The 9,893-nt window shown below is 39.4% G+C and overlaps 1 protein-coding gene across 1 annotated transcript in view; it reads left to right on the top strand.

Annotated features, from left to right (window-relative positions):
• Positions 1 to 481: 481 nt before the first annotated feature.
• Positions 482 to 9,893, top strand: part of LOC138606838 (CD82 antigen-like) — a 35,643-nt gene continuing 26,231 nt past the window's right edge. The window contains exon 1 of the mRNA XM_069679303.1: positions 482 to 610. The gene's annotated coding sequence lies outside the window, so the exon portion shown is untranslated. The remainder of the gene's footprint in view (positions 611 to 9,893) is intronic.

Genomic DNA, 9,893 nt, shown 5'->3' with positions numbered 1-9,893 from the left:
TAATAATAATTATAATGATCATCTTTGCTGTCGTTGTAATGATAACACTGTGCTGGTACAAGTTCATGTCCTTTTCCTAACTATAATTATAATTATTCATTATTAATCAAATCAGAGAAGATGAACCATAAAATGTTTCTACATGAAAAATAATTTCATTGATTATTAAAATAAAAACAATGCAGCGACACTAATGAAGCAGCTGTGCTTCTGTTCTGTGTACAAATCTTAACTAGTAAAATAACACAGGTTACATAAACAGTCTGCAGTGTAAGGATTCCTCTCATGCAGTGAAGCCTGTCCTTTCTTCAGTACTTTGTTGCAGCAGAATAGTGAGTTGTAATCCTTTGTTGTTGCGTGATGTTTGCGTGCTGTGCGGGGATTTAGGGGTTAAAGGCGGCCGTCTGACTGGTTAATGCTCATATCTGCCACATGGTGCTGCGCTGAGCTGCTGTCTGTCTGCTTCAGCTTCAGTCTCAACTTTCTGCTGCTTTGTTTCTGTCGAGCAGGAGGTCACTCAGTCCCGCACCGCACCGCACACAGCACCGCACACAGGCAGGACCCGCACGGATCTCCACGCGCTTTCTCCACAGTTCAGCTCCTAAAACAGGTAAGTTTCCTCCTCAGCCTGTTGTCTGTCTGTTTTCTGTCTGAGTGAAACAGACGGAAACTCTCTGATTTCTGCTGTTTGAGCACGAGGCGCGTGAGGCTGCTCGGGTGATCGGGTCACATCGATCAGCCTGTCGATGTATTTGTAGTTTATGTATTTAATCACATTGAAAGCTGTTATTTAGTGACAAGAGAACATGAGTGATGATGTGGCGCCTGTGGATGATTGATGTGTTGAGCACAGTGAGAGCTTCACTGTCGGACCACTTGTTACTCTGAGCTGCTCAACGTGAGCTTCAAGTTTAAGTCCGACCCAACATTTCACAGATTTGTGTTGTTTTAGAAGCTTAGAATATAAATACACAAAAACAAATCAAAGTTTGTCAGAAGTTTACCGACTTTTTCAACGTTTTGCACCGCTTGTTCTGCTGCACTTAAAACAGCTGTTTTCTGAATGAGGTTTGGTGTAAAGAGAAACTGAGGGTGAAGGAGGGCGTTTACAGGTTCTCCAACCCTTTCTTGTGAGTCCTTATAACAAAGCAGTTTGTATGAGTCTCCAGGTTGTGACCAGTTAGACCCTCTGTAATCTTTGTCTTTACTTTACTTCAACCAAATAAAGAGGTAAAATGTTCCATATTAAACCTTGAATGAGGCACAGATGAGAGAGAAGACCAACAAACAGAATTATGGGAATCAGAGATTTAGACCACCATGGGACACTCACACTCTGTAAACTTGAACTTGAAGTCTGACTGAGGGAGTTTTTGGGCTGTTTTGAGGAGTAGATTAAAGCTACAAATAAAGATTATACTCATAAATGATTGAATCAAGTTGTTGATTGGTTTATCATCAGGAAAGATCCTCATGTATTGATCCTGAGAGGGAAAACAGCAGAGGTGACGGAGGTCACAGCAGCACAAGGGCAGAAATAAATACAGATACGAAAGAGAGACAAATAATTACAACTATGCAGATTAGAAATTAGAATAGGAATAAAAATAGTCCCAGTGTTAGAGCGATTGAGCTCTTACAAGGACATGATGTGATTGTCATCAGCTCGTCATATGTCAGAAAGAAGTCAGCAAAACTTCCGACAGCTCAGAAAGTCTTTATATAATCTCAAAGATGTTCATGTAAATAAACGTCTGTAAGTCTGAATGAGGTAACACATGGTGACTGAGCCTATGGCCCACTGATGAAAGCCTTTCATCTGCAGTATATAGTATTATTATGGGCTGGGTGTCTGTGGCGGTGCCCAGTTAGTGATGCGTTTTCCATCAGCCAGCAGTGGTTGGTCTGCCAGAGAGGGTAGGCGGAGCTAAGCGGCTGCTTCTCCGCTCTCTGCAAGTGTTGCGAGTAAACAGTAATCTACTATGGCTGAACAAACAAAGAAAAGATGGATGACTACAGATACAACTTCAACAAGAAGTGAAAATCCAAAGAAGAAGAAACAAACTCGACGCTCAGATGAAGCAAACAGTCTGAAAAGGAAAGCGACCGTCAGCCAGGAAAATCAAGAGTTACAACCGGAGCCGACCGTGGACGTCTGGTTACATTGGGAAGTGTGCTGCTGCAATTACCAGATATCGCCATTAGGTGCCACCAAAGAGAACGAAACTGAAATCTTCGAGATTGAATTTTTAAGATCAAGAAAAGAAGTCTTTAAAGTTTCACTAATCCTTCTGTCGTTCCATCGCTCAGTCGCAACAAATGAAACGTAGACTGATGGAGTGAATCAGAGACACTGTGGCTCAGGCTCAGGCGGACTAACAGCTGCTTTAGCTCTCAGAAAACATCGTGTCGGGCTCGGACGAGTTGTTCGTTCACATGAATAACCTTTTAATGTAAAGGTTCGGTGTGATTGTGCTGCCAAAAACACTTGACAGACAGCGGTGTCTGATGTGTTGCATACGATAACATCACCTGACTTCCTCCTTGTCTTTTATCATAATAATTCTGAACACTAGAGAGCGCTGTCACCTGAACATGTTTTGCAGATTTAGCTAAAGTCCTTCCAGTTGTTCTTTTTATGCAGTCCGTGTGAACCCGTCACATTTAGAAGCTGTAAACATCAAACTGACCCCGACTGAAACTTCATAAAGATCAATAATGTTCCAATATTTCACACAACATGCGGGTCCTCTCTGCTGGGCATCGACCGAGCCGTGGCCCCGTTTCAGAGGGCCGGTCTGTGGTACAGATGGAAAAGTGGGTCAGTGTGGTGCATGGTGGCATCGTGGTTCATCCCCCCCCCCCTTAGCGTCTCCATGGTCTGTTCCTCCACATGTGAGGCTGTAAATCTGCTGCAGGTCTCTGCGTCTCCTCCACAGTGACCTTAATTACCTTTCCATACCGCGGACAGAAGACGTGTGCTGCAGAAGGTTTATGTTGTGAAGCCCTGGACAGGAAGTGAGACAGGTTTTACCTTCAGGAGCTGCAGAAGGGTTCTGCTGCATTCTCAGATCTTTAACATGAAGAGTCACCCGACACCCACAGGAGGAAGTTCTGTGACCCTGTACTGAAGTAACAATACTGTGCTGCGTTCAAAGCTCTTAAGTGCCATTATCAGTGTCATTTACTCAAAGTTCCCATAAAGCTAGATGGAAGTTAAAGTTTTTCCAGTGACAGTTATCAGCCTGTTCTCACTCAGCTCACTCAGCAGCCCTTTCCTTAAGTGTCACTTCTAGATGCTGTCCTCTAGATTACCGTTTTGAAGTGGTGTGTAAGTCAGGTGACGTAGGATGAAAAGAGCAAAAGTCCGCCTGGAGTTGCTGCTTTAAATGTACGCAGCGTGTGATGGTTAACCGTACCAAGTAGTTTTAAGTACTCTTGGGGGGTGTTGCTTACGTATTATCGCTGAACTGACTGCTTTATTGTGAAAGGCCCAAACTTTCAGCAGAGGGTACCTATAGAGTGGTTTGTTTAAGGAGAATTTTCTGAACACATAAGGGAACATTTAGTCCGTCGGTTTATCACCAACATGAAACTCTGGAGACACGGGCTTTTCAGTGCACAGGAACTGAAGACATTGGCTGTGTTCAAAATGCTGTACTACATACTATATATTACATACTACATGCTATACTACATACTACATACTATAACCTACATGCTATATACTACATACTACATACTATAACCTATATACTATATACTACATGCTATATACTACATACTACATACTATAACCTTTATACTATATACTACATACTACATGCTATATACTACATACTACATGCTATAACCTATATACTATATACTACATGCTATATACTACATACTACATACTTTAACCTTTATACTATATACTACATACTATATGCTATAACCTATATACTATATACTACATGCTATATACTACATACTACATACTTTAACCTTTATACTATATACTACATACTACATACTATAACCTATATACTATATACTACATACTACATACTATAACCTTTATACTATATACTACATACTACATGCTATATACTACATACTATAACCTATATACTATATACTACATACTACATACTATAACCTTTATACTATATACTACATACTACATGCTATATACTATATACTACATACTATAACCTATATACTATATACTACATACTACATACTATAACCTTTATACTATATACTATATACTACATGCTATATACTACATACTACATACTATAACCTATATACTATATACTACATGCTATATACTACATACTACATACTATAACCTTTATACTATATACTACATACCACATGCTATATACTACATACTACATACTATAACCTATATACTATATACTACATACCACATGCTATATACTACATACTATAACCTATATACTATATACTACATGCTATATACTACATACTACATACTATAACCTATATACTATATACTACATACCACATGCTATATACTACATACTACATACTACATACTATAACCTATATACTATATACTACATGCTATATACTACATACTACATACTATAACCTTTATACTATATACTACATACCACATGCTATATACTACATACTACATACTATAACCTATATACTATATACTACATACTACATGCTATATACTACATACTACATACTATAACCTATATACTACATACTATAACCTTTATACTATATACTATATACTACATGCTATATACTACATACTACATACTATAACCTATATACTATATACTACATGCTATATACTACATACTACATACTATAACCTTTATACTATATACTAGATATTACATGCTATATACTACATGCTATATACTACGTACTACATACTATATACTACATGCTATATCATGCTATATGGTCCGATGCATACTGGAGATTTTCTCCGAATCAGTACAACATCCGGGTATTTTTGGCATCCTGCACATTTAGCTTTTGTTTGTATACCGCATGCTACATTTAGGCCACATCAGGACGTACTGCTAGTAGGCTATAGTATGGCATTTCAACACAGCAAAATTGTGAAGTTACTGAAGCTGTGTGATAAATATAGAGCAGTAAAAAGTTTCTGTTTTAAAGATTTAACTTACGTGTATACAGTATAATTAAGTAAAAGACAGTACTGTAGTGCAGGGTGAACGTTCCTCCACATCTGTACGTGCAGACTAACATGAAGCACAGATGTGTGTGTTGATCCAGAGACTTGCCCTGTGCTGCACGAGTGTGTAACCTGTTTACCCTGTTTGGAGGAATTACCTGCAGGGTAATTATGGGTTTAATAAAGTTTGAGCCTCTCGAGTGGCTCACGTTTCTCCTCCTCTATAAACAACATGGCGACCGGAGGAGAGTAAAAACGATATCAGATATCCTCCAAACACAGAGAACTTTGGATCCTTAGAGTATCAGTGTGTGACCAGGTGTTGTCTTGGTCCTCTGCACCATAGAGCCACACTGTCTAACAAACATTAAACACACATGGACTGTGCCTGATGGGACATAAAAGTGCAAACTAGAGCTAAAACAATTAACTATATTTACATGGCAGCCATTTTCCTCTGACATCACGCTCAGGGTGAAAAGCTAATGCTGATGGGTTGGAGACATTACACAGCTAATGTTAGCATGCAGATACTTTCTTGCTAATTTTGCCATTTGATAGCTAGGAGTTGGCTGATGTCTAACATTAGCCTGTTGGTGGCTAAAAGGCTAATAACTGTTTTACCTTAAAATACAGCCTGATAGTCCTCCATATTTTAACCATCCATGTTGTTCAGTTGCTTATGAAAGTGCTGAGACGTAGAAATGTTGCGTACTTTTTCCACTATTCTTTGACATTTTATAGCTCAGAAGATGCAAAGTGTAGCTCCAGTTTAAATGACAAACACAGATATTTATTTAGCACATTCATGCCGTCAGTGCCGAACGCAACAAGTGTTAAATAAGTGTGGTGCAGTGCAGAGCATAAGGCACAAGAACATCATCAATCACAAAACAGCTCCCAGAATCCACTAAGTTTAAAGTCAATAAACGTATCGATGAGCTAAAACACAGGAAGGCCATCACATTCTTATCATCACAGGTTTACTGACATATTAGCCATTAGCTAGCTTGTTAACGCGACAGTTAACATAATATAGACAGTTGTGAGTGCATTCATTTAACCTCATTGTGTGTTTTTAACTAGATTTATGATATTAAACGGTTTTTCTTATTTTTTACAGCCACAGTTAAATTAATTACGAATCACATCCGCGGATCAATCGTTGAGAGAGGCCGTTAAAGTTGATCGTCTGTCCTGTCAGGAAATTAGTTTTCGTGATGCATTTGAGTGTCAGAGGAAAAAGCAGAACTCTCCATGTACACCCCCCCCCCTTCACTGGGAGCAGATCAGAGGCGTCTGGAGGCCCAAACTGGTTTTGCCACTGAGCGGTCAAACATTGAATTAATGATGGTGGGCGGGGTTCATTGACTGACAAGCCTGGGCAGGACCTCTTTGTTTACGTGACCCTCCCTCGTCTCACCTCTTACTCACAATCCTCAGCTTCAGACCGGCAGCAGTGCATGACAAACGCTGTCAGATAAAGAAAACTTGTTTTTATACTTAAAAAAAAAAAATCAAACCATAAAAATAAAGTCACTTAAACTATCTGAAATAAATAAGAAACTTTATTGATCCTATACATAACAATAATCAACTGTAAACTGTATGTAAAAGTTCAGTAGATGTGGCTGTGGTTGGGCGCACAGGAAACTGCACAACTGTAATATTGCAGGACACATTACCAGAGGCTGTGACGTTTCCATGTTTCATCAGTTTTACCTTTTAAGGTGTGTATCGTCTCCTGAAGCTCCTCTGTCCATTGTCTCCTTGCAGCTGAACGTGGTGTCCGGTGTCTCTGAAACAAAGTGTCACGGTGAGAAAATGGCGTCTTTCAAACGTCTGCGGCTGTTTTTATTGTGCAGTGGAAACGTAAGGCCGGAGAAGCCTGTGTGTCGAGTTTCACCTTTTGTTGTCGGACAGAAAAACGTGTGTGAAAGCTGCTTCTGTTGAGTTTAGACCCTGAGAGGAGGGGGAGTATACTTCTGCTTGTGTCCATGAAAGGGTGAGTGGGTGGGGTTGTTATCAGGTGAGGATGAGCAGGTGTTTCTTTGGAAACATTATTTCCTGTAAAGTGCAGCTGCAGTTATTCAGGAAATAGTAGATTGACAGAAAATGAATCTACAGTTTGATAATAACTTGCTGAAATGTGAGCAGCAAATGTCCTTTATAGATCAAAGACAAACGGCAGCCGTCTGTGTGAGGATCAATATTAACCTTTAGATTATAACAGGAGCCAGAGTGTCAGATAAACGCTCGCTCTGTTTGTGCTAATATGAGATTTAAATTCAGGCCACAAATAGATTCTGTTTCTGAAAGCGAGCGAGGAAACAAAAGAGTGTCTTGTTTAATGTTGTTGTCGACCCACACGTACGACACATTTCTGCACGAGTCAAAGAGTGAGAGAGACGAGCAGGACGGACGCTGCCCACGGACGCTGCACACGGACGCGCTGTCAGAAGAGTCTCTGTCCACAGCCACACACTGATCTCAGCTTCTGAAGTTTTTAATAAACATCTTCTCATAGAAAACATTGGATTGGATTGGATTAGATTTATTTCGAACATGTACAAAAGGTCATACAGAAAACAATAATTACACAAGTAGAAAGCATAACGCAGTAACAGATTGTCGAGTAGTTGATGACTCTGTATACACATCCGAAAGGGAGTGGGAAGAAGTACAAACTTATTTAATCCCACCCCCTCTCCATAAGTCATTTTTCAATTATTTTCCAGTTTCCTTATGTATAAATCTCAATAATTATTTACCTAAACTTACCTATATATATAGATATATCTATATATATATAGATATATATAGATATATCTATATATATCTATATATAGATATATCTATATAGTGTTAATACAAATATATTACTAATATCTTCATATATCAAATATATAACGTCATTATTTACATAATTATTTATTGTAACCAAAAATATGAATTTACTATCGATATAAATGTATATAAATAACAAACCAATTAATAAACAGTAAACAAACACCTTCATCCCTGTACCTTGTGAATTACATTACATTAACATTTCCCCTATCACACATTTCTGCAGGGCTACAGCTAACAAGGTAATGATCAGATGGTTATTCACTCACTGAATCACTGCCTTGTTTTGTCTCACTGTCCAAAAGCCAACAATGTTTTATTTCCTCTTATAAAACACATGAAAGAAGTTAAAACAGCAGTTACGAGCCCGTCATCTCAACTGTTGATGAACCAGTCGACATCACTCAGCGCTCGTGTCCTCTATCAGAGTCACTTTGACAGTCTGTGGGTGCAGACTCACTCAGTGTACATGTTTGTATCGACATATTCCACTTAGAACAAGGCCAGGTCAGACACGCTAACACCGACACCACTATAAACAGGCCTTTGGCTACAGCATACATTACAAAGCATTAATATACACTCACCGGCCACTTCATTAGGGACACCTTCTGCTTCCAGGAAGTTTAGTTGGCTTTAGTTTGGTTGAGTGTGACGTGTGTAAATGTAATCATGTTTATTACTGAGGTTAAAGTTAACCTAGTTAAAGGTGCTGTTGTGCTGAACTACATTATACTGAGATGTGTCTCTAATGTTTTGGCCTCCCCATTGACACACATGAGGGGGCCAGAGCATTAGGGACACCTCTGAATATAAAGCAGCTCAGTACAGCCGCACCACCACTGATGAGCTTGATGCAGTCAGGTTACCTGCCCGCTTCCTGACCCTGGACCAGTACAGGAGAAACTTCACTAATTCCAGCTTCTGAAATACGAATATTTGACCACTTTTCACTTTAATTGTGATTATTTTGGAATCTTGTGGCTTGTCAGCAAACAAGTGATTTAAGCCGTAATCATCTGATTCTACCTTCTAGTTTCTGCAGCAGATGTACAGCATGTTGAGCTTTTCAGTGAACATTTGTCATTACAAGTTCCAACATATTGAAGTGATTTTGCACTGCATCTATGTAAATATTGTTATCGTATCCACACATCTTTTGTCTGCAGACAGGATGTCGTCAGGCAGAGCGCCACATTAATACTTCCATGGCTGATAGAGACGCTGTAAAAACAAAGTTTGCACCGCAGAGACTTTATGAAGGATTATCTCCAACACAGTAAAATAAAATGAAATGAAACAGAAAGTTGTTCATGTTTACTGTGACGGGTTATCTCACTCTTTGATCCCTGCAGAGGAACAGCCAGCAGCAGAAAGAGACCTGAGGCGTCTCTGAATGTGCGCGCGCTTAAATAACAAAGACAATGCATTGTGGTCCACAGTGATTCAGTCACCTGGATCTGCAGACACACCTCAGCAGTGTGGACACGAGGGCCGGCTGGGCTGCATTTTCTCTGGAGTACGTGTAAAACAGAAACCGTAAACACACAGAGGGACAGCTGAGACACGATTACAACACGTAGAAGAATGAAAGGCTGTTACAGAGTTTAGAAATGAAACTGTAAAGTGTCACATGAACTGAGAGCTGAAAAAAGATGAATAGATACCAGAGAAGTACAAGTGGGAGTTTAATGGAAATTAACAACTCGATACTGATTCAGTTCACCATATGTCCGACCTGATATTACCCATAGATAGCTTACAGTACACATTTCAAGCTAACATTAACCTAGCTAGCATACAATAGCATTTCCTAGCTACCATAGCCGTTAGCAAGCTTACAATACAATTTCCAAGCTAATATTTCGCT

The sequence above is a fragment of the Semicossyphus pulcher genome, unplaced genomic scaffold, assembly GCF_022749685.1.
Source record: "Semicossyphus pulcher isolate SPU_LCO1_2020_fin unplaced genomic scaffold, fSemPul1.0.p SCAF_38, whole genome shotgun sequence".
Lineage (NCBI taxonomy): Eukaryota > Metazoa > Chordata > Actinopteri > Labriformes > Labridae > Semicossyphus > Semicossyphus pulcher.
Note: the sequence above shows the minus strand (reverse complement) of the source record. Positions and strands in the feature narration are given on the sequence as shown.